General features: G+C 40.5%; 3 long non-coding RNA genes across 7 annotated transcripts; all 3 read right to left on the bottom strand.

Annotated features, from left to right (window-relative positions):
- Positions 1–3,487: 3,487 nt before the first annotated feature.
- LOC131822079 (uncharacterized) lies at positions 3,488–6,645 on the bottom strand. Its single transcript, XR_009350086.1, has 3 exons — positions 4,844–6,645; positions 4,466–4,525; positions 3,488–3,703 (listed from the first exon to the last, which is right to left on the bottom strand). It is a non-coding gene; the product is annotated as an uncharacterized LOC131822079 (long non-coding RNA).
- Positions 6,646–6,771: 126 nt separating this feature from the next.
- LOC131821964 (uncharacterized) lies at positions 6,772–18,640 on the bottom strand. 5 transcript variants are annotated; one of them, XR_009350032.1, is made up of 13 exons: positions 17,197–18,640; positions 16,293–16,825; positions 16,066–16,177; positions 15,903–15,947; positions 15,110–15,683; positions 14,733–14,864; positions 12,835–14,627; positions 12,460–12,531; positions 11,742–12,352; positions 11,340–11,531; positions 10,936–11,109; positions 8,495–10,824; positions 6,772–8,404 (listed from the first exon to the last, which is right to left on the bottom strand). It is a non-coding gene; the product is annotated as an uncharacterized LOC131821964 (long non-coding RNA). The 5 variants fall into 5 exon arrangements; XR_009350030.1 differs by having other exon boundaries at positions 6,772–9,117; positions 9,511–10,824; XR_009350031.1 differs by having other exon boundaries at positions 6,772–10,824; positions 12,835–12,958; positions 13,401–14,627.
- A 5,114-nt stretch (positions 18,641–23,754) lies between these two features.
- On the bottom strand, positions 23,755–24,456 carry LOC131820896 (uncharacterized). Its single transcript, XR_009349823.1, has 3 exons — positions 24,340–24,456; positions 23,892–24,123; positions 23,755–23,786 (listed from the first exon to the last, which is right to left on the bottom strand). It is a non-coding gene; the product is annotated as an uncharacterized LOC131820896 (long non-coding RNA).
- Between the last annotated feature and the right edge of the window lie 298 nt (positions 24,457–24,754).

Genomic DNA, 24,754 nt, shown 5'->3' with positions numbered 1-24,754 from the left:
GGGGCTACAAGGCTCAGGAAGTCTTGGTGACATCCCCTCAGGGCATGGCCCTCTTCCCAGTCAGAGGCGGAAAGGCAGGGAGTGGGCATCCGTTTTATTGCCATGGACGGTGGCAGAGATTCCAAGTATCTAAGGGGCTTGGGATTCATGGAACCCAAAGGCAAAGCAAAGCTGAAGATGTATCCCTTCTTCCGAGTTAACCTGGTTTGGGTGGCAGAATGACCTAGAACCTGGCCCCTGCTTCAGCTTCTGCAGCCTGGCGCACTCGTGTTGCATGCCATCTGCCATCTGTGTGGCCAGGTACTGGGCCTTGGGACACTGAGCACAGCAGGATGGATACACGCCTCTGAGCTGGATCATGCTAAAATGCCTCAGGAGGAATGTGGAAGCTGCTGGAACACCTAACAAGGACCTCTACCAGATTGTGGCATCTTGCCCCTCCCTCCCTGTCCAAATCAGTTCCAACCACAGGAGTAAGTGTGTCCTAGGTGGCCACTCCCTGGGGGCTGGAGACATGTCCGACTACTTTCAAACTGTGAGATCCTTAACAGATGGCATGCATGATGAGAGGGGTACTTGAATAAACTTGTAAAAATTGGTATTTGTTTACAATTCTGTTCTCACGTGCTAAAAGTAAACACTTGGATGTATTTTATCCTTTAATACTTTGCGGGGAGAGAGTTGTGGACACATTCCGTGCAGTCCGACCATCGATCTTTCATTCCGGTGCCGGTAATAAGTGGGAGCCAATGGACTGCAAATTGGAGAGTCCTTCACCAGATACCAGTTTGCGGTCCTGTGGAATTGCATAAATTGGGCAAAGACACACAAATCGGGTCACTTTGTTTTCTTCCAAAGAGCACCCACTGCATTTCAAATACAAGCCAAGCCCCTCCCCACGCTGTACAAGGCCTTGCACAGTCTAGCCCGTGCACACCCTTGGGCTGCTCCCCCTCTCACGCACAGCCCCCCATCCACATTGCCTCTTTCCGTCCGCTCCACACGTCTGCTGGCATTTGCTACTCCTGGAGGCCCACACCCCTCCCATCTTCCCAACTGGTTCTTTCTTTTTAGCTCTCTTCAGAGAGGACTGCCCTGACCACTCAAAAACACCCGTTCCCCAAATAGTATCACCTTACCTTGTTTTTCTAGCACCTACTACTCTGATTAAAGTTCGTGTTCACTTGTATATTATTATATCCAGGGTGTCCATTTAATGTATTGTCCAAACTGAGCCACCCTTGAGCGCAAGAGCTATTAATAATTATGCTGGGACAACGAAATGCTGAACTAACAGGGCCTCCAGATGTATGAATCACTGGAATTGTCACATACCAGGAAATGGAATCTTCCTTAGGGCATGGATGTTGTCTGGCTTCTTCGCTGTTGATCCCGGGCCGGGGAAGTGCCCCTACCACTGGTGTTGAATGAAGGACTTCTATGTGCATGGATTTACGTACTTAATTTTGCCTGGTCATTTTTTAAATTTTCTAGATACTAAAATATGTGCATATATATTTACAATTTTAAGAGAAAGAAATCTTCCCCAAATTATATCAACCGTATGGTAACTATGTTAGATGTACTAATATGGATGTTGACTGATAAACACATAATTTTCCTTGGTTCTGTATGTGTTTTAATGGCGGTATAATGGTTGAGTTTTTCCTTCTTCAACCTCTTATCTGTGACAATACGGTCTGTAAAATTTTCAACTAAAAGAAAAAAAAAAATGGGAAGACGGAAGAATGTTTCCTTAAACAGCACATTGGATCCTGAGCTGGATCTCCAGCTTTTTTTGGCTTACCTGTTTTATGAATTCCAAGCTCCTGAAACACATCTGTCCTGAACCACGGGGGCCCGCCGCAATCCAGGCCAGTAAAATGGCGGTCCACTCCTTGCCCGTCTACCTGCTTGCTTACTTCCAGTCACCGTTAAGTGGACCACTGCATTGGATGGCAGAACCTCAGTCACACTCACATTCTTGCCTTCAGGAACTAGAAGAAAAAGTGTTGGTTGGATGGGCTGATCCACAATCATCCAGACTCTCCAGAAGCATTCATTTACTTAAAAAAATACTGAGTGCCTGCTATAGACATGGCCCGGGGTGAAGGCATCTTGTCAAGTTTGTTCATCCTCATTTAATTTTCTTTCTCCATCACTTTCATCATCTACTGTTGCAGATTAAACCCTTTACTTCTCTTTTCCTATGGAATTATACCTACTGGGTCTTGCTCTGACATTATGTCCGATGGTGTTGAAATGCAGAGAACAGTGGTTGTAAATGGGCCCCAGAACGAGGATATCAGAGGACAGAAGTTCACGGGGATCGCACTTGGCTGACCTGAAATTCAGACTTGGTTGCTTCCCTTCATAGGAGGCATTTGTGGCTAGGGATTTGGGACAGAGACCCGGGGCCAAAGAGAGTTTTATACTGAATATATGAACAAAAAAATCTAAGTGTATGTTGAATAATCTGGCCAATTGGAAGTGCATTTCCTGAGCTATATTGATTTGAACAAGCACTTGCATTACTGATTTTTTTTTTTTAAAGATTTTTATTTATCTGACAGACAAAGATCACAAGTAGGCAGAGAGGCAGGCAGAGAGAGAGGGGGAAGCAGGCTCCCCGCTGAGCAGAGAGCCCAATGTGGGGCTTGATCCCAGGACCCTGGGATCATGACCTGAGCCAAAGGCAGAGGCTTAACCCACTGAGCCATCCAGGCACCCCATGCCCTACTGATTTTTAATTGATCTCGGGTTTTCAAATAGAGAAAACAGGATACTGGAAAGGGCACATCACAACTAGACAGCTGTGTGACCTTGATGAACCTCTCTGTACTCAGGGCTCTCTCACTCATGGTGGCGTTGGGCTAAATGATCATTAAATTCTTTTTTTTTTTTTTTAAGATTTTATTTGACAGACAGAGATCACAAGTAGGCAGAGAGGCAGGCAGAGAGAGAGGAGGAAGCAGGCTTCCTGCTGAGCAGAGAGCCCGATGTGGGGCTCGATTCCAGGACCCTGGGATCATGACCTGAGCCGAAGGCAGAGGCTTTAACCCACTGAGCCACCCAGGCGCCCCTGATCATTAAATTCTTATCCAGCTCTCATTTCCTATGTGTCAAAGATATAAGCTAAATAAATTAATAATTGAATATTTAGATAAGAGATATTCAAGTTCCCCATTAATCTCTATCATGTTTCATGTATTTTCCTAACATATTATCTACTGCCTAATCATATCAGGAGGGGGAGAGTACAGATGTTTTTTGCCCTCAGTATGTACACCCGTATTCTTCTTCCTTGGTTCCCCCAACCCTTTAATTAAGAATTGGGTTTTTAGGCCAGTTTTCTTTAGGAATAACCACATTTCATATGAAGTCTGTCGTTATTGATGGCTCCAGGATATTAACACATTTCATAAATGTGGGCACAAGATTCCTGGTGCAAATGTCATTAGGGATAAATTAAATGGATATAAGAAAATATGATCATGAATAATATTTAATAGTCATTGAACATTAAAATTCTTTTAACAAATTATATAGGTAATCAAAAAGAAACATTCTATTTCTTTCATTTCCATAGACAACAATGTTGATAGAGATGCCATCGTCTCTTCACTGGATATGTGCAGAATCCTACTACGGTCATTAGTGTTGTTAGGGACACCATCATCTCTTCTCAGAATATCTAAAACACCTGAAGAGAAATATTATGTTGTAGATATATGACATCTTACCTGGATACCTGCAGAATCTCATGGTAATTAATATGGTTAAGGACACACCACTCTTTGTCTAGACTAAAATATTCCAAGGCCACTAGCAGGGTAAGGGATAGATTAGCTCTTACCTAGATACATGTAAAACTCCAAAGTCAGCCCTATAGTTACAGACATAGTCATCATCTGCCTGCGTATGGGTAAAAGCCCCTCGGTCACAAATATATTCAGACAAATACCATCTCCGATCTGAGTATCTAGCAAGGTGCAGGATCAAGATTGTGGTAGGGACACGTCATCCCTTGTTTAGGTAACTGCAAAATCCCACAGTTATTCTCCTGATTAGGGACACCAACAACTCTTACCTGGACATCTACAGATTTCCAAGAAAAACACCTTAGTTACAGATACCATCATAGTGTGACAGGATATCTGCAAAATTTCCCTGATCACTGCCTACAACTTACAAATACTTGCAAATAAACATGGTCACTAGGTTGGCTTCAGAAAACCAACACAGTCTACCTGGATATGTGCAAAGTCTCATGAGCTCTAACTCTGGTATAAACACCATTATCTTGTACTTAGTGCAAACAAAATTTTGCCTTCAATACCACACAGAGGTTCTTAACAATCTCTTAACTGGAGAACAGTGTTTAATGATAGTGCCCAAAGCTGGACACCTGAAAATCGAATGAACACTGCACACCTAAAAGGAACCATAAAATGTATCCAGATACCTGCAAAAATCCAGCGAGAAGACCTTGAATAAAGACACTTTTATCCTCCTGAGTGGGTACCTGCAAAAACACAAATCAAGAGATGATGGTTCAAATAACAATAGTATTCATTCATTCCATTTTATTTCCTTACTAGCACAAGTTCAATTTATTCATTCACATCGAGTACATTTTTCTCATTTTATGAATTTCGAGCAAGACTTTTTTTCCACAGGCAACTATTAGAAACTAAAAATATTATTATATGACTTGAGTAGGTCATTTTTCCCTAGGATTGTTTTTGAATCCCCTTATAATATTTTAAAATTTTAATTCCAGTAAACATACAGTGTTATACTAGTTTCAGGTATACAATATGGCAATTCAATAATTTCATACATCACCCGGTGCTCATCACGACCATAGTATTTAATCTGGGATTTTCCTGGTATATTTTCTTGAAGGCCTTCCATCATCTTTTGAGTGTATTTCTATAAAATTTCATGGTAAAAACTGCGTTAGGAATACATGTATTATCTGAACATCTGAAAAATCCCATCAAATTCATGAGGTCTATCAAATCTACCTAGAAACTTGCGGAAGTACAAGGTCAACCCCCCAGTTAGAGACACAACACTGTCTTGACAAGATAACTGTAAGAAGCCAGCTCAAGAATGAGGATATGAGCAAAATGCTAACTTACCTGGACACTTATGTAATCTCTGATTATCACTGATGTTATACAAACATTATATCTAAACTTTACAATAAGGGCTAATGCTTACTAGCATCGATTGACAATAGCATTTCTTACCTGAATACCTGCAAAAAAACCCAGCAATACAAGGTTAGGAATACCATCCATACTTACTCAGCTATCCAAATATTAGATGGTCTAGAGCATGGAAAAGGCTATCATCATCACTTACCTGGATTCAAACAAAATCCCTTTAACGATCATTATGAGGATTACCATGGTATCTTACCAGTAACCTGAAGAACACATTTCGGTAGATGTGCTATGACACACCTTTATTACCTGGACCCTGATAATAACCTTGTCACTAGCATCACTGCAGGACTCTCTGAATTTTTTTTTTTTTAAGATTTTATTTATTTGTCAGAGAGAGAGCACGTGCACGAGCACAAGCAGAGGGAGTGGCAGGCAGAAGGAGAAGCAGGCTCCCCATTGAGCAAGGAGCCGATGTGGGGCTCGATCCCAGGACCCTGGGATCATGACCTGAAGGCAAAAGTAGACGCTTAAATGACTCAACCATCCAGGCATCCCATGACTCATTAAATCTACCTAGAATCACAGACAGGCCTACCTCGCTGTCAGAAATGCCATCACCTCTTGAATGTTCACCTGTAAGAAAGCAAACACACACACACACACACAAAAACAACAAAAATAAACCCAAACCACACTACTAACAGTAATTACATAGATATTTGCAAACTGCTCAATACTCACATGGTTAAACAACTTTTTTTTTCTAAAATATAAAGCAGTAGGATAACATGGTTTCTACAACTGGTCAAACATGATCATTTCTTACCTGAAAATCTAGCAAAAAGAAAAAGAAAAGCCCATGGTCAAACAAGAATGAACATCACTTATGTCAGTATGTGACGACTGGCTGGTCTGTGATGTGATGAAGGTGTGTACCATCTCTTACCTGGATACCAGAACTGTCACCTGTTAATAACCATTAGGTTCATCATGAGCTTAGCACATGAACCTGAAAAACACATGATATATGTATAAAAGAATACAACTTGTTCTACCAGGACATCTCCTAAAAGTCTTTATCATTTTCATCATTGAAAAACATTAACTATACCAGAATCTTTGTATACTCCAAGGTCAAGATCACAGTCAGGTGAGACATTTCCTAACAGGACACTGACAAAATTCCCATGGTCACTACTGTGGTAGGAAACATCATCTTAATTGCCTAGCTATGATACTACTCTAACACTCAAGAGATAAACAAAAATTGTCTTTAAAACATAGAAAATGAAAATACATGGTTTCTATATGGGCAAGGGATCTATACCATTTCTTACCTGAATGCCCCTGAAGAAATCATGGTATCAATGTTCGGGCCACTGCCAATTCTTACCAAATTCTCTGGAGATTGGATGGCCTTTCTCGTGGTGTAGGCCCACAGCTTGCTGGTTCACTATGATCTCTTGACAGGAATCTGAAAAAAATGTTATAAAACATAAGTTTAAGGACACAACTTTTTCTACCAGGACACCTGCAAATAACCTGGGTCACTTCATCATTATGACACATACCAACTCTGGATACTTACAGTACTCCCAGGTCAACACCAATGTCCGAAAACCATCATTTCTTGACTGCACACCTGTAAAAAATCATATGGGTAGTACTGTGGCAGGGAAAACCATGACAAATACCTACATACCTATGATCTCTTAACATATATGGTATTAAACATAAATTTTATCTAAAACGTAAAAAGTAAAAATGTATAGTCTCTAGAATTGGTAAGGGTTTTTATTTCTTACCTGAATCCCTGCAACAAAATCAGGATAATAAGAAGTGTTAGCACATGTTACCAACTTACCTAATCATTTGTGGTTTCAGTCTAGTGTATCACTTACCTCGATACGAGCAATGTCCCCCAGCCCCATTCATGGCTATGGCTAGGCTCAGGGGATCTCTCCCCATGTGCTGGAAAATGTGTGGTGGTTTATGTGTTTGGTACACATCTCGTTCTTCTCCCTGTGCACTTGCAAATCCCCTTGTCACCTGTACCATTTGGGAACCCATGAACATTACCTGGACACTCCCAAAACACTGAGGTTAAACTCCAGTAAGGTTTACCTTCCTCTCTTGGAGGCACACCTGCAAATATCCCACAGTAATAATGCAGTTACAACAATATAATAAAGAACCTGGATGTTTACCATTTGTCTGCCACTGTGAGTGAGAAATACACTTTATCACCGTACAAGAGAACAATAAAAACTCCTACTTGGCTAGTACTAGGAGGGTCCAATTAATGGAACTTGTACTTGCCCCAAATGGGGGAAGTAGGAGTCTGGAGCAAGGACGTCTATAATGAGTTCACACTACAGCACGCACATACGGTGTACTGTCAAGGCCCGAGAGGGATATCTGCAAAAATGTATGCTAACCCAGGTGTGAGAGCCACTGTAATCACTCACCTCTGTGTATGAAGATCATGTGACCTGTGCCATGGTGTAGACCCACGTCATCATGTACTCCAGCATCTGACATGAGCACGACATTAACTACCAGCGACAGGCTCATAGTGAGGTCTTCACATGAACCTGGGAAAAAATAGTGGAAAATGTGCTTGGTCCACGGCTCATTCTAGTGGGACACCAGCAAATTCCTCAGTCAACTGTATCATCTGCAGTTCATCAGTGTTACCTGGATACCTGCAGGACACTGACGTTTTATCCTAACGAGAGATACCTTCCTCTCCTGAAGGGCTACCTGCAAAACTGCCCCGGGCAGTCACGTGGTGAGGGATAGTATGAGGAATGAGCAGGTCTCTGCCTTCCACCCCCCCGGGCTGTAGGAAACATACAATCTCGGAACGAGAAACCAGTAAAGTCTCATACTTACTAGCACTAGTTGGGTCAATTTCTGAGCTGCAAAGATGTCAAAATCACAGGTACCATAGTGTTGAAAGCCACATTCACATATGAAAATCAAGCAGCTCTCTAAGGCGGTAATGCCGCATGTTCTCATACCGGAGTACCAGGAAAGGCCTTCATGGGGACAATTGCGAAACCACTAGGTGACATGGTGTTTCGGAAACCACACTCAATCACTCAGATATCTGAAGATCAGATGGTTGTATTGAGCTAAGACCCACTTTTTCACTTACTTGGTTACTGGTAAGGTCCTGTTAAGGACCATTGTCAGGTTCACTGTGATCTCATGACTGCTGGAACCTGAGGACATGATGGACAAGTGTGTTGAAGGACAAAACATGTTTTATATACAAAAATTAAAAAAAAAATCCTGCAAATAATCTTGATCACCTCCATCGCTGCAGGAACCACCAAGACTCCTGGGATCCTCACAGAGGTTAAAGGTAAACACCAGAGTTAGAGAAACCGTCGTCTCTTTCCTGACTACCTAGAGAAATCTCATTGTAAGTACCATGGTGTGGAACAGAGGAGTAAGTTACTGGGACACCCACCTATCCCTCAGTTGCTACTAGGGTTAAATATACAGTATATCTAAACTCTAAAATAATAAAGACTTATTGGTTATGTTGGGCAAGACTTATTATGTTGGGAAAACATAATCGCAAAAGAAAAAAAAAACAAACCCACCATGGTAACACAAATGTTAAGAACCCCACTGACTCTAAGATCTGAAGATCAGGTGATCTGTAGGGAGCTTGGGGCACAGAGCAGCGCTTACCTGATTCAAGCAATGTCCCTTTAATGATCATTAGGAGGTTCACTGTGATCTCTTGACAGGAACCTGGAAAACACTTTGTGGCAAATACATCTACAGTCACACTTTCTACAGCTGGACCCCCAAAAAAACCTTGTTCACTGCCATAACCGCAGAACTCATCAGCTCTCCCTGGAACCTTGAAGTACCCTAAGATCGGTGCCATTGTTAGAGACGTCATCATCTCTTGACTGCTCTCCTGAAAAATACCAAGGTTATTCCTGTAACTCACAGCTCAGTCGTAATTATGTGGATATCTGTAAATTGCTCAACAATCACATGGTCAAACATAATTTTCTCTAACATGTAAAACAGTAGGATAATATGGTCGTTAGAATTTATAAGGTTTCTATGATTTCTTACCTGACTACGTGCAAAAGAGTCATGATAATAAGAAACGTGAGAAACACATCACCTATGTAAACATCTGATTATTAAATATGATTTAATATCAATTAATATCTGACTATTAAACACAGATATTAAATATCTGTATGTCCAAGCATCACCCACCTCCATACAACAATGTCCAATGTTAACTACCATTGATAGGTTTACCATTAATGTGTTGATGTGAACTTGAAAAACATACCGTAATAAATGTCTTATTTCACTTCCACACCTTCAAAGTCCCTTGTCACTTGTATCATTTTGGGATCCATCCACAGTACCTGGATACTTGCTTGCAGAACGCCAAGGTCAAACCGTAAGAGGAGACACCTTCCTCTCTTGGAAGGGTGCCTGCAACAACCCCTTTGTCAGTAACACTGTAAAGGACGATATAATAAGTTACATGAAAATCTGCATAACCATCTTTCATTAGTATTAATATGTGTTATTTAATGAAGAATAGACAAATCTCACTCTTACTAGTATTACTAGGGACAAGTTAATTTCTTAACTATATGATGACAAAAACTAGGTGAATGTGTCTCAGAAACATTCATTTTGTAGATCCTAAGATTGAGAATGTCTCTAATGAGGGACTGACACAACTTCTCCTACCCATACACTAGAGGCAAAGGCCTTAACAGGATGCCTGCAAAAAACATGGTAACACTGTGTTGAGAGACCCCATCCTCATTTCCCTAGATGGGTGAAGATCAAATGATCTGTACTTACATACCTGCTTACTATCGAGGTCCAACGCACAACTGGAACCTTTCAAAAACAAGTGTTTAGGGGCTAAATGACAGTTTGTTCAACTTGAATCAAAAACGAAACAAAAAAAGGTACCAGCCAATCATGTTATAGTCACATCATTAAGTGAATCACCAACACTACCCGGTTCTTTCAGAACTTCAACATCAACATCAGTGTTAGAGATGGACCATCTTCAAGCACCTGTAGAAGTCTCCTGGTCAAAAGCACGGTGTGGAACAGGAGGATGACTTAGTGCACACCTTCATGTCCTTTGGTCATCACTCAGGTTAAGCACACGTGATAGGTGAACTCTCAAAAACATTAGGGCTATCCTTGGGACAACAGCATTTCTTCACTGAATCCCTGCATAAAAACAGAAAAGTTAGGCACACTGTCCATCCTTCCCTACATAACTGAAGACCAGACTGCATTTAGGGTGCCAGAGGCCCACGTCATTACTTACCGAGACACAAGCAAAGTCTTATTATTGATCATTAGGATATTTACCATGACTTCACTTTACCATGACAAACACTTGTAGAAAAGGTATCTACCGGGACACCTTTGCTGCCAGGTGCCTGCGAGTAGCCTTCCTCACTACCATCGCTGCAGAACCCAACATCTAACTCCACCTGGATTCCCGCAGTGCTCCAAAGTCCATGCCATTGTCAGAAACACCAGGGACCCTGGTTACTGTTGTGCAGTTGTACAATCAGCAGTTGTACAATTCCATCGTCATTATGTGCAGACCCACAAGTGTCTCCTGGTTAAAAATAAATTAAAATTAATAAAAATAAAAAGAAATTTTCTCAAAAATATAAAACAGTAGGATAACATGACTTCTAGAATTGACAAAAACACTATCATTACTTACCTGAAAAGCTGAACTAAATCACATAGTAGAACAAGTTTAGTCCTTCATTATCACGTAACTAGGTATGTGAATGTCAGTTGGTCTCATATGGTGAAGATAAACAACATCGCTCACCTGGATACCAGCAATGTCCCCCGTTAACCATTAATTTCCCCTTGATCTCTTGACAGGAATCTGAAAAGCACACAATATATGTGTAAAAAAATAGAACCTGTAGCAAGACACCTCAAATTAATTACCTTATGAGAACATCAATTCCATCTGAATATCTACAGTACTCCAAGGTCAAGACTGTTATCATATATGACATTTCATTAGGAAACACCTGCAGAATTTCCATGGCTACTGCTAGGGTTAGGAAGATTACGGTAATTACCTGAATGCGGCAATCTCTCATTACTCACCAGGTTAACATAAAAGTTTCTCTAGGGGCGCCTGAGTGGCTCAGTGGGTTAAGCCTCTGCCTTCGGCTCAGGTCATGCTCTTGGGGTCCTGGGATCGAGGCCCATATTGGGCTCTCTGCTCAGCGGGGAGTCTGCTTCCTCCTCTCCCTCTGCCTGCCTCTCTGCCTGCTTGTGATCTCTCTCTTTCTCTCTCTGTCAAATAAATAAATAAAATCTTTTAAAAAAAAGTTTCTCTAAAATGTAGAAAGAAAAAAAAGTACATGGTTTCTAGAACTGATAAGGACTATCATTTCCTAGCTGAATACCTGCAAAGAAAAATGGTAACAACTGATTACAAATGTAATCACCTAGCCAGCTATATGGAGAGCAGAAGGTCTGGGCAAGGCCCACATCATCACTTACCTGCACACCAGGAACATTCCCAGGGATGAGCAGTGTCAGGTTCACCATGACTTCTTAACTGGAAAGACACTGTGAATGTGTGTTTAAAGGACATGACTTTTTCCTATCAGGAAACCTACAAATAACATTCACTTCATCATTACGAGACACATCAGCTCTATGGGATACTTAAAATAATCCAAAGTTAATACAGATAAAACGGTCATTCTATGATTGGTCACCTGTAAGTATCCTATGGAGAATACTATCATGATCTGAGAATAGTATCATGATAAAGTAGTATCATGATGGAGAATAGTATCATGATAAAGACCTGTGTATAGCAGTCCAACACTCATAGGGTTAAAAATGAACATTTCCAGAAATACAGAAAAGTGGAGAAATATGGTCTCTGGAGCTGGTGAGGACTCCATCATTCCTTACCTCACACCTTCAAAAAAAAAAAAAAAAATTCATGGTAACAAGGAATGTAAGGACACTCATCACTTACTTAGGTACCCAAAGGCCAGATGGCATATGCTGTGGTTTCGACCCACAGGATCACTTACCCCCATACCAGCAGTGTCCCACACTATCCCTGATAAACTCCACTGTGAGGTCTTGATATTAACCTGAAAATACACACCATGGAACATGTTTTTGGTACAGGAATGATTCTACTTCCACCCTTGCAAATTCCCCTGGTCACGTGCATCATTTCAGGACCCATGGGGACTACCTGGATACTTTGACTTGCAGAACTCCAAGGTCAAATCCTGGGAAGGGACATCTACTTCTTTTGAAAGGATACCTGAAAAAATTCCCAAGGTCAAGAACACGATGATGGTATAAAACAAATTCTTTGGATTAGATACTATCTCTAAAGAAGATTATGAAAAATCTAATTTTTATTAGTATTATTAGGGTCAAACTAATGTCTTCATTGTATACGTGCCAAAATAAGATAAATATGAGTCTTGAACATTAATTACATAGCTATCTGAAAGTAAAAATGTGTCTAGTAGGTTAATGTCACATAGATATTCCAGCAAAGAGCAGAACAAGATACATGCAAACAAACAGGTAACACAAGTATTACAGACATCATCCTCACCTGCTTCATGCTGAAGATCAGATGGTTTGCAGTGGGACCAGATTCACTTTTATCATGTACCTGGTCAAGGGCAAGGTTCTGTTAACAATCATTGTTAGGCTGACTATGTTTTCTTGAAAGGAAACTGAAGAAACACATAGGAAAAGTGTGTTTAAGGACACGACTTCTTCTACCAGAACACCTGATAATAATCCTTTTCACTTCCATTATTACGGAACACATAACACACTGATTCTACCCTGACACTTGCATTAATTCAGGTCAACACCTTGGTCAGAAGAAAGCCATCGTGTCTTAACTGGATTCCTGCATAAACACTGTAGTCACGACTGGAGTGGGAACTTGACAATTACGGATACGGTCAACTCTCAACACTCACAGGGTTAAACATGTTATCTCTAAAATGTAAAAAGTGTAAAGTCATGGTCACTAGATTTGGTAAGGACTATCATTTCTTACCTGGATACCTGCAATGGAATCATAGTAACGAGAGGTATTAGACACCATCCCTTACCTACATTACATACAGGAGCAGATGTTCTGCACTGTGGGTCATCCTCACTTACCTCCGTACCTGCTGTGCGCTTCCTGTACGGTGACTGATGTCTTAACATGAACCTGAAAACACAGCATAGAAAACTTGCTCCACACACATTTTATTCGACCTGGGTAACTGCAAGCTCTCTTGGTCAGTGCATTATTTTGTGGCCCCTTTCCACATTACTGGGCAATATGTAGAACTCAAAAGGTTAAATTGTAGTTAGATTTACCTTCATCTCTTGAGGGGATACCTGCAAAGATACCACAGTCATTATCACAAATATGGAACATATGATAAATTACCTGGATAACGGACTATATAGGTCGATTGGTATGGGCGTATAAACACATGTTATCTCTGAACAAGGAGACAGTAAAAGCTCAGGCTAGTATTGTTAGGGACAAATTGATTTCTGAACAGTTTGTATGCCAAGAAGATTAATTATAAAGGTCTAGAAAACATTAATTGCTTATGTATCTGAAGATAAGAAATCTCTAATGATTTATTGTCGCGTCATCTCATATTTTTATACTAGCAAAGAACTTAATGGGATCCCAGCAAAAAGCACAGTAACACTGTGTTAGGGACACCATCCTCACTCACCTAAATACCCAAAGATCAGCTGGATCTATGTTTTGGTAAAACCAGTCTATCACATAACTGGTTACTGGCAAGGTCCCGTCAAGGACCATCATTTGTTTCACTGTGATGTCATAATGGCTGGAACCTTAAAAAATACAACAAGTGTGTTGAAGGATACAACTTACTTTACCTGGGGGGGAAAAAGATACTTACAAATAATTTTGGTTACTGCCATTATTGGAAACCATCATCACTACCTGGATATTGGCAGAACTTCAAGATTAACACCATTACGAGAGACATCACCTTCTTGAGTATCTATCTGTAGGGATCTCATGGACAATAATGTGGGGTGGAACAGTAGGGTACCTTCCCTAGACACCTGTATCTGCCTCCATCACTACTAAGTTTAAATGCCCATTGAATAGAAACTTTATAATACTAAGGGCTAATGGTTACAACTAATATCAGTTGGAACAGTTTCATTTCTTAACTGGACACATGCAGAAAAACATGCTATCGCAAATGTTAAGACCATCCACACTAATCTAAGTATTTGAAGATCAGATTGTTTGTAAGATGCTTTAGGCTCATATCATCACTTACCTGGATGCAACCAAAGTTCTGTTAACAGTCATGGTGAGGCTTACCATGATTTCTTGACAGCAACCTGAAAATCACATTATGACAAAGGTGATTACGGACACACTTTTCCTTTCAGGACCCTGCAAATAACCTTGTTCAGTTCCATCATTGCAGGACCCATAAGCTCTACCTGGATTTTGCAGTGCTCCACCACCTACACCACTGTTAGAAACACCACCGTCTCTTGAATGGTTATCAGCAAAAATACCATAGTTTCTAGTGTGATGGACGGCTCCATGATCATTACAGGAACACCTGCAAACTGATCAACACTCACATGGTTAAACAGACATTTTCTCTAAAATAGCTACCAGTAGGATAGCATGATTGTTAGAATGGGTAAAACATTATCATTTCTCACCAGCACACCTTAAAAGAATCTCATGGTAAAAAAAAGCTAAGGCAATCGACATCTTACACATTACTTATACACACACACACACACACACACACACACACACATAGATCAGAGGGTCTGATGTGGTAAAGATACACACCACCACTTACCTGGATATAAGAAATGTCCCCCATTAATGACCACTGTTAAGTGTTTCATGATCTAGAAGAAACCTGACAAAATAATATGATGATATATGTGTAAAGGGATATGACTTGCTGTAACCAGAACACCTGCAAATAACTTTGGTCACTTCCACTATTAGGAGAACGTCAACTGTACCTCAATGCTTGCAGTACTCCAAGGTCAAGGCCATTGTGGTTAGGTAAGACATTTCTTTAGAGGACACCTGCAAAATTCCCATGGTTACTGCCAAGGTTGGGAACATCATGATATGGATATGGCAATCCCCCAACACTCACAGGGTTAAACAAACACCTTTTCTAAAATACAAAAAGTAAAAACCTCAACATTTCCAGAATTGGTAAGGACTATCAATTCCAATCTGAATACTTACAAAGAAATCATGATGACTCTTAGAGACACCATAATCACTTACCTATTTGGAGATCAGATGGCTTGTGCCGTGGTGTAGGGCCACAGCCTCCCTTACCTGCACACCAGCAAAGTCCCTGCCCCCATGAATGACCAATGCTAAGTTCACTGTGAGGTCCTGACTGGAACCTGGAAAACACATCATGAAATTTGTGTTAATGGAAGCAACTTTTTCTGCCATAATACCTGCAAATAACATTGTTCACTTCATCATTATGGAACAAAGTAACTCTAGCTGGGTATTTGACATTAAAAATTAGCACCAATGTCAGAAAACCACCAGTGTTTGGACACTTCTCGATATCATATAGATAGTACTATGGAGGGAAATAGAGCAGAAATACTTACATATATGCAATCCCTCAACATTCACAGTGTTCAACATAGACTTCCCTGGAATAAAAAAGTGAAAGCTCATGTTTTCTAGAGTTGGGAAAACCATCATTTCTTTACTAAACACGTGCCAAAAAAATCATGGTAACAGGAAGTGTGAGGACACACAATCACTTACCCGTGTGTGTGAAAATCTGATGGTCCATGCTGGGGCGCAGGCCCACATCATCACTTACTTCGCACCACCAATGTCCTCCATCAACTACCATGGAAAGACTCACCATGACATCCTGAAATGTATCGAGAAAACACACTACGCAAAATTTTCCTGTGTACATCTCATTTAAACCATACACCCACAAATTCCCTGGCCATTTGTATTGTTTTGGGATCCATCCACACTACCTGGGTACTTGCAGAGCTCCAAGATTGAAGCTAGAAAGAGACTGGTTCCTCTTGGAAGGGATCCCTACAAAAAAGCCAGGGTCAATAATGCTGTGATGGACAACAGGATACATTACTGGGTATCGGCACATCCTTCCATCACCACTGGTTTTGAAAACACAGTAGCTGCAAACAAGGACACAACTCTCATTCTTACCAGTATTAGAGAAATACATTAATTTCTTAACAGAATACATGCCCAAACAATGTCAATATTAGAATCATCAACATATTAATGCATAGGGATCTAAAAATTAGAATGTCTCTAGTAAGCTAACGTCGCATTATCGTATACCTGTGTACTAGGAAAGATCTTAAGAGGATATCTGCGAATAAACACAGTAACACAAGTGTTAGGGATGCCATTCTCATTTACCTAGACATTGAAGATTAGATCAGTCTGTATGGTAAGACCCACGGTAGCACTTACCTGGTTACTAGTAAGGATCTGTTACCAACCACGGTGAGGTTCACTGTGTTCTCCTGACAAGAACCTGAAAACGCACAAGCAACGATGTGAGATGCAAATTATTCCACGGGGAAACCTAAACATAACCTTTCCACTCCCATTACCATGGAACACATCAACTCTACCTAGCAACTTCCATTACTCAGGGCAACACCATTGTCAGGAGATGCCATCATTCTTGACTGGATACCTGCCAGATTCTGTGGTTACACCCAGGTGTGAGCTCCATGACGATCACCTGTACGAGTGTAATCCCTTAATGCTAACAGGGTTCTACATTATCTCTAAATATAAAAGTGAAAATTCACTGTTTTTATTACTGGTAAGGGCGACATCATCTCTTACTTCAACACCTGCAAAAACAGAATGGTGACAAGAAATTGTATCATCACTTACCTAGCTATGTGGAGATGAGATGACCTGTCCTGTGCTTTAGGACCCCAGCCTCTCCTATCTGTGTCCTGCCATAAAGCTCCCCACTAATGTCTATGGCTGGGTTCATCGTGATGTCTTGACAGGAAGCTGAAAAACACACTGTGGCAAATGCGTTTGGTACGAGTTCATTCTTACAGACAGCTGCGAACTCTCCTGGCCCTTTGTGTTACCTCAGGACCCATCAATGAGGCCTGAATATACTTGCGAAACTCCAAGATCAGCCCCAAGGAAGAGCAATCTTCCTCTCCTGAAGGAGTGCCTGCAGAAATCCTGTGGTTGGTAACACAGTGATAGACAATACGATAAAGGACCTGGGAATGTGAAAGTTCCCCGATCAGTCCGAAACCGTCATAAATAACAGCCATACATTCTCAGGCATACTAATTGTTAGGGACAACTTAATTGCTTAACTGCATACAGGCCTCTCACCAGGTTACTGTTAGGGCCTGAACAATATCATTCATCACACAGATTTCTGAAAGTAATGTCTCCTGGAGTTAATGTCATAGCATCTGAGACCTGGTTACTAGGAGAACCTTAATAGTTTATCTGCAGAAAGATGGTAATACAAATGTGAGAGACATCATTCTCACTTGCCTTGATCATCTGAGGATGAGATGCTCTTACCCATAGGTAAAACTCTCTTTAGCACTTAACTGGTTCCTGACAAGATTTTGCTAATAACCATTCTTCTGTTTGGAGTGACTGCTCGACAGGATCCTAAAAAAGAGGGAGGGCGAATGTGTATAAGGCAACAACTCATCCTGGCAGGGTATCTATAGGTAATTTTGGTCCATTCTTTCACTATGGGAACCATCAACGTCACCTGGATCATGGCAGAACTTCAAGGTCAACATGGATATGGGAGACATCATCACCTCTTGACTGGCCACCTGGAAAAATCTTATGGTAATAACTGTGGTGTGGAACCTAGATGAGTAACCTGCACTCGGGTCTCAGTCACTACTGATGTTAGACACACATTATATATATAAACTCAGTGGGGGTGTTAAATAATCTTTTTTTAAAGGAAGCTCTAAGCCAGTGCAGGGCTTGAACTTACAACCCGAGATCAAGAGTCACGTGCTCCACCGACGGAACTTTAATCCTGTAAGAGCTAATGCTTACTAGCATTGTTTGAGATGATTTTTTACCTGAATACCTACTCAAAAAAACCCAAAACGAAACCACGGGTACACTAATGTTAGTGATGCTATCAAACTTACCTGGAAATCTCCAGATCAGAAGGTCTGTGGGGATGCTTGGGGCATATCGTCACTTACCGCAACACGAGCACTGTCGCTGATAAAAATCATTATGAAGGTCATCATGATCTGTTGACAGGAACCTGAAAACCACATTGTGACAAGTGTGTCTACAAACACATATTTCCCACCAGGACACCTGCAAATACCCTCCTCTCTGCCGGGATACCTGCAGTATATACCTGAAGTTCTGCCATGATCCAAGTTCTGCACCACTGTTAAAAATACCGTCACCTCCTAACTGCTGTCAAGTAACACACCGTTGCTACCGTGACACAGAAGTTTGTAACCATTATATGGATACCCATAAATCACTCAAAACTTCCAGGGCTAAACATATTTTCTCTGAAATAAAGAAAGGTACATGGTTACTGGTATTGACAAGGATACTATCATCTCTAAACTTAAATACCTAAACAAACGAACGGCAAGTGAGAAAAATATGGCAACCAAAAGTTTAGGCAAGTGAATATTACTTACTTCTCGGTATATGAAAGTCAGATGGCCTGTGCTGTGGTTTAGGTCCACTTCATCACTGACCTTGACACCAGCAATGTCCCATGTTATATACCAATAATGGGCTTATCATGTTCTGACATGAGCCTGAAAACCATATCGTGGAGAATAAATCCTTCTTCCGCTACACCTGCAATTTCTCTTGGTTACTTGTGGAAGGAACTCTCAGGTAAATCTGAGGACATACCTTTCTCTCTTGATGGATACCTACAAAAATTCCAGTGTCAATAATGCTATGATAGATTATGGGACAGAATACCTGGATCCTTCTGTCACTCCAACTGTTAAAAACATAGTATCTCTAAACAAGAATACAGAAAATCACATTCTTACTAGTGTTACTAGGGGCACATTAATTTCTTAACAGAATACGTCCCAAAATAACATAAATGTAAGAGTCTCAAACATTAATTATATAGATGCCTGGAAATAAGAATGTCTCTAATAAGATGTCATATCATCTCATACCTGTATACTAACAGAGACCATAACAGGATATCTGCAAACAAACTCAGTAACACCAACGTTAGCGACACCACCCTCTCCTACTTTCCTTTTGGAGAGCAGAGGGTCTGGATAGTGGTAGAACCCACGTCATCACTTACCAGGTTAAGAGCAAGGTTCCATTAATGAATATTGTTAGGTTCACTGGGTTTTCTTGACAAGAGCCTGAAGAAACACACAGGAAAAATGTGTTTACACAACTTGTTCTACCAGAACTCCTGCTAATAATCCTTTTCATTTGCATTATCATGGAGCATGTTAACTCTACTTTGATACTTGTATTAATTCAGGTCAACACCTTTGTCAGAAGAGACTACAATGTTTTAACTGGACTCCTGCAAAAATACTGTGGTTACTGCTGGCACGGGAACTTCTTAACAATCATAGATACAATCAAATGTCAGCACTCACAGAGTTAAACATGTTATCTCTAAAATATAAAAAGTATAAAGTCAAGGCCACTAGAGTTGGTAAGGACTCTACCATTTCTTACCTGAATACCAGCAACAAAATCATAGTAACAGGAAGTGTCAGGGACACAATCACTTACCTACATAGTAGGATCAGAAAGAGTGCGCTGTGCTTTAGGCCCACATTAGCCCTTTCCTCAATATCCCTATATGCCTCATTAAATGTGAGAGGGAAGCCTATTAATCATGAGGTCTTCACATAAGCCTGAAAAACACAGTGTGGAAAATGTGTTCAGTACATGCTTTGTTCTACCTGGTCTGGTCTACTGCAGTTTCCATTGGTCAAGGACATCTCTTTGAGGCTCATCACCACCATGTGAATACTTTTAGCAGTCCAAGACTAAACCCTGGTTAAGAGAGACCTTCCCCTCTTAAAGAGATACGTGTAAAAATTCCATGTTTAATATTGTGAAGATGGACAATATGATAAAAGGATAGGCAGGTATCCAGATAGTCTATCAGTAGATGTGTACAAAACACAACCTCTGAACAGGAATACAGTAAAATATTGTGCTTATTCATATTGTTAGGGACAAATTAATCTTACTACATACAAGCCAGAAATACGGGTAATATAAGACTACTTAAGTCATCATTAATTACATATGTATCTGAAAAATACGAAGGTCTAATGGGTTAATGCACTGTCATCTCATACCTGTACAACAGCAGAAGCTTTAGCATGATACGTACAGAAAAAACATGCTAACTGTTTTCAGGACACCATCCTCACTTACCTAAGACATCTGAAGAATAGGTGATCTCAAGTATGGTGTAACATCCACAATATCACATACCAGGTTACGAGCAGGGTCCCATTAATGGGACTGTAACAGGACTAACTACCATAACCTGAAAAAACAAAATTGACAAGTACGTTTAAGACAAAAGTTGTTTTGCTCTTCCACAGGAGGCCTACATGCCCCCACCGGGGCTGCTGCTACATCTCTAGTGATCCCTGAGAAGTTCCAGAACATTCTGTGAGTATTCAACATCGATATCGATGGGAGACAGAAAAGAGCCTTTGCCATCACTGCAATTAAGGGTGTGGGGTGAAGATATGCTCACATGGTGTTGAGGAAAGCAGACATCGATCTCCCCAAGAGGACAGGAGAGCTCCCCGAGGATGAGGAGGAATGTGCGATCACCGTTACGCAGCATCTATGCCAATGTAAGACCCCAGGCTGGCTTCAGACAGATGAAAGGACATGAAGGATGGAAAATATAACCAGGTCCTGGCCAATGGTCTGGACAACAAACTTTGTGAAGACCTGGAGTGACTGAAGAAGATTCAGGCCCCCCGAGGGCTGTGTCACTTCTGGGGACTTCGCGTCCAAGGCCAGTGCACCAACACCACAGGCTGCCATGGCCACACTGTGGAAGAAATAAATCTGTAGGCCTATCTGTTAATAGTTTATACACCTAAAAAAAAGAAAAAGTTTTTCACCTGGGGGAAAAAAGAATACATATAATTAACACTGGTTATTTCCATCATTAGAAAACCTATCAACACTACTTGGTTCTTGGCATAACTAGAACTTCAAGGTCAACTCCATTGTTAGAGAAGGCATCATCTCCTGAGTCCCTGTAAAAAATTTCTCTCTCAACACTGTGGTGTGGAACAGGAGGATAACTTACCTGGACACCTGCATATCCCTCAGTCACCATCTAAACTTTAAATAATTACTAGCATGGTTACTAGCCTACTCTATAATTTCTTACCTGAATACCTATAAAAACAAAAACAAAAACATAGTCATAAAGAAGCTGGGAAATCCATCCACACTTACCCACCTATCAGATGGTTAGATTGTTTCTAGGGAGCTTGAGGCCCACATCATCACTTACCTGGATGAAAGCAAAGTCCTATTATTGATCATTATGGGGTTCACCAGGATTTCTTGACAGGAATTTGAATAACATACAATGACAAATGGGTCTATAGGATACCCTCTCTACCAGGTCATGGAAATAATCTTGTGCACTTACATCATTGTAGGATCCATCAACTCTATATGGGATCTTTCAGTACTCCATGGTCTATGCCATTGCCAGCATGTTTTGATTACCTACAAAAACACCATGGTAACTTGTGAGATCTGCAACCATTTATTCCATGAATACCCATGAATTGCTGAATATTTACATGGTTTTATGCAAATTTCCTCTAAAACACAAAAAACTTGGATAATAGGTTTGCTAGAATTGGTAAAAATGCTATCATTTCTGCCTGAATGCCTTAAAAAAAAAAACCCACATGGTAAAACAAATTCAAGTAATCAACAAAATTTAATGGAAAAAGACTCATGAAGATCAGAGGGTCTGATGTAGTGAAAGTACACCTCATCAGATATCTGGATACCAGAAACGTACCCCCTTTACTGACCATCATCAGATTCACTGAAGTCTTTTGACAGGAACCTGAAAAACACATGATCTACGTGTAAAGGGACACAACTTGTTCTATCAGGACACCTGTAAATAACCTTGGTCACTTTATCATTCTGAGACATATCAACTATACCTAAACACTTATAGTATTTCCAAGGTCAAAATCATCACCAGATAAGACAATATTTCTCCATGGGACACCTCCAAAATTGTTGGTTGTTGCTGTGGTTGAGGACACAATGTTAATTACCTCGATATGGCAATCCCTCATCACTCACAAGGTTAAACAAAAATCTTTCCTAAAATGTAAAAAGTAAAACTCATGGTTTCTATAATTAGTAAGGACTATCAATTCCTACCTGAACATCTGCAAAGAAATCATGGTAACAACTCTTAGGGACACCGTCATCACTTACCTATCTGGAGATCAGATGGCCTGTGCTGTGATTTAGGGCCACAGCCTCACTTACCGGGAAACTTACCAGCAATGTCTGCCATTGCCATCAGTGCTAGGTGCACAGTGATGTCTTTTTCAGGCTGCTGTCCAGACATGATGAGATCTATGTTAAAGGAAACAACTTTTTTCTAGCAAGGTATCTGCAAATAAGCTGCTCGCTCCATCATTATGGGACACACCAGCTCTACCTGGGTATTTTCAGTAAACAAAGATCAACACTGATGTCAGATAAAATCAGCCTTACTTCACTGGACACCGACAGAAAACCCATGTGTAGTACTATGATGGAAAACAGTGTGATAAACAGCTGGATATGTGCTATCCTTAGACACTCAGAGGGCCAGACAAACTTTTTTCTAAGATAAAAAGTGAATGTATCTAATGAGTTAATGTCATATCATCTCGTATCTGTAAACTAGCGAAGAGCTTAACAGGAAACTTACCCAAAAAAGTATGGTACACTGTTAGAGACACCATTCTCACCCACCCGGATAGCTGAAAATCAGATTTCCATACTGAGAGAAGACCCACTTCATCACGTGTCTGGTTACCAGCAAGCTCCCCCTGACAACCACTATCTGCTTCACTGTGATGTCATGACTGCACAGAACCTTGAGAAACACTCTCGGCAAATTTGTTACAGGATACAACTTGTCTAGCCGCAGAAATAGTACACTTGCAAATAATCTTGGTCACTTCCATCATTAGGGGAAGCATAAAAGGACATGTATTTTGGCATAACTTTAAGGTTAACACCATTGTTAGATGCACTAACTTGTAGAAGTGTCATGGCCAATGTTTGATGTGTGACAGCAGTAGAAGTTACCTAGACCTGCATAGACCTTTATCACTACTAACATTAAATACACACTGTATCTAAGTTAAAAAAAAAAAAAGGCATATACTTACTAGCATTGGTTGGGACAGTATCATTTCTTAACTGGAAACCTGCAATGGAAACATTGTGACAGAACAGTTAGAAACACCACCTACACTTACCTAAATATCTGAAAATCAATTTGTAGGGAGCAGAAGGCCCATATCATCACTTACCTGAACATAAGCAAAGTCCCAGCAATGATCACTTTGAAATTTACCATGACCTCTCGATGGTAATTTAAACAACACTCTGTGAAAACCATGTCTAGAGACCTTCCTTTGCGACTAGAAATACTATTTGCAGTGTTCATTGCCATTACTGCAGGACCCGTCAGATCTTTCTGGATTGTTGCAACACTTCAAGGTCCATGCCAAACAGATATGCTATCATCTCTTCCCTGCTCACCTGTGAAAACACCAACATTATGACCGTATCACACCACTCCGTGATTATGGGTATTCATGGCCTAATTTGCCCAATACTCACATGACTAAACATACATTTTCTCTGAAATAGAAACACAATAGCATGGTTTCTACAACTGGTAAAATCACTATCATTTCTTACCTGATCATCTGAAAAAAACATGGCAAACAAGTTTAGTCGATCAATAACACTTACCTAGGTACGTGAAGATCAGATGATTTGAAATGGTGAAGGTGAACATCATCCCTTACGTGGGCAACAGAAATGTCCACAGAGAATGACTAGTGTTAGGTTCATCATCATATCTTGACAGGAACCTAAAAAACACATTATGATATATGTGTAAAAAGGACACAGCTCACTCTAACACAACACTTATGAATAAGCTTGGTCATTCCCATCATTACGAAAGCATCAACCCTGCCTGAATATCTGTAGCTCTCCAAGGTCAAGAGCATTGTCAGGTAATACAGCTTTTATAGGACACCTACAAAATTTCCATGGTAAGTACTGTGGTTGAGATATAATGACCAAAACCTGATATGTATAATCCCTCATCACTCAGAGTTAAACAAGAGTTTTTTCTAAAAGCTGAAAACTCATGGTTTCA

The sequence above is a fragment of the Mustela lutreola genome, chromosome X (genome assembly GCF_030435805.1).
Source record: "Mustela lutreola isolate mMusLut2 chromosome X, mMusLut2.pri, whole genome shotgun sequence".
NCBI lineage: Eukaryota > Metazoa > Chordata > Mammalia > Carnivora > Mustelidae > Mustela > Mustela lutreola.
This window is presented reverse-complemented; position numbering and strand designations above follow the sequence as displayed.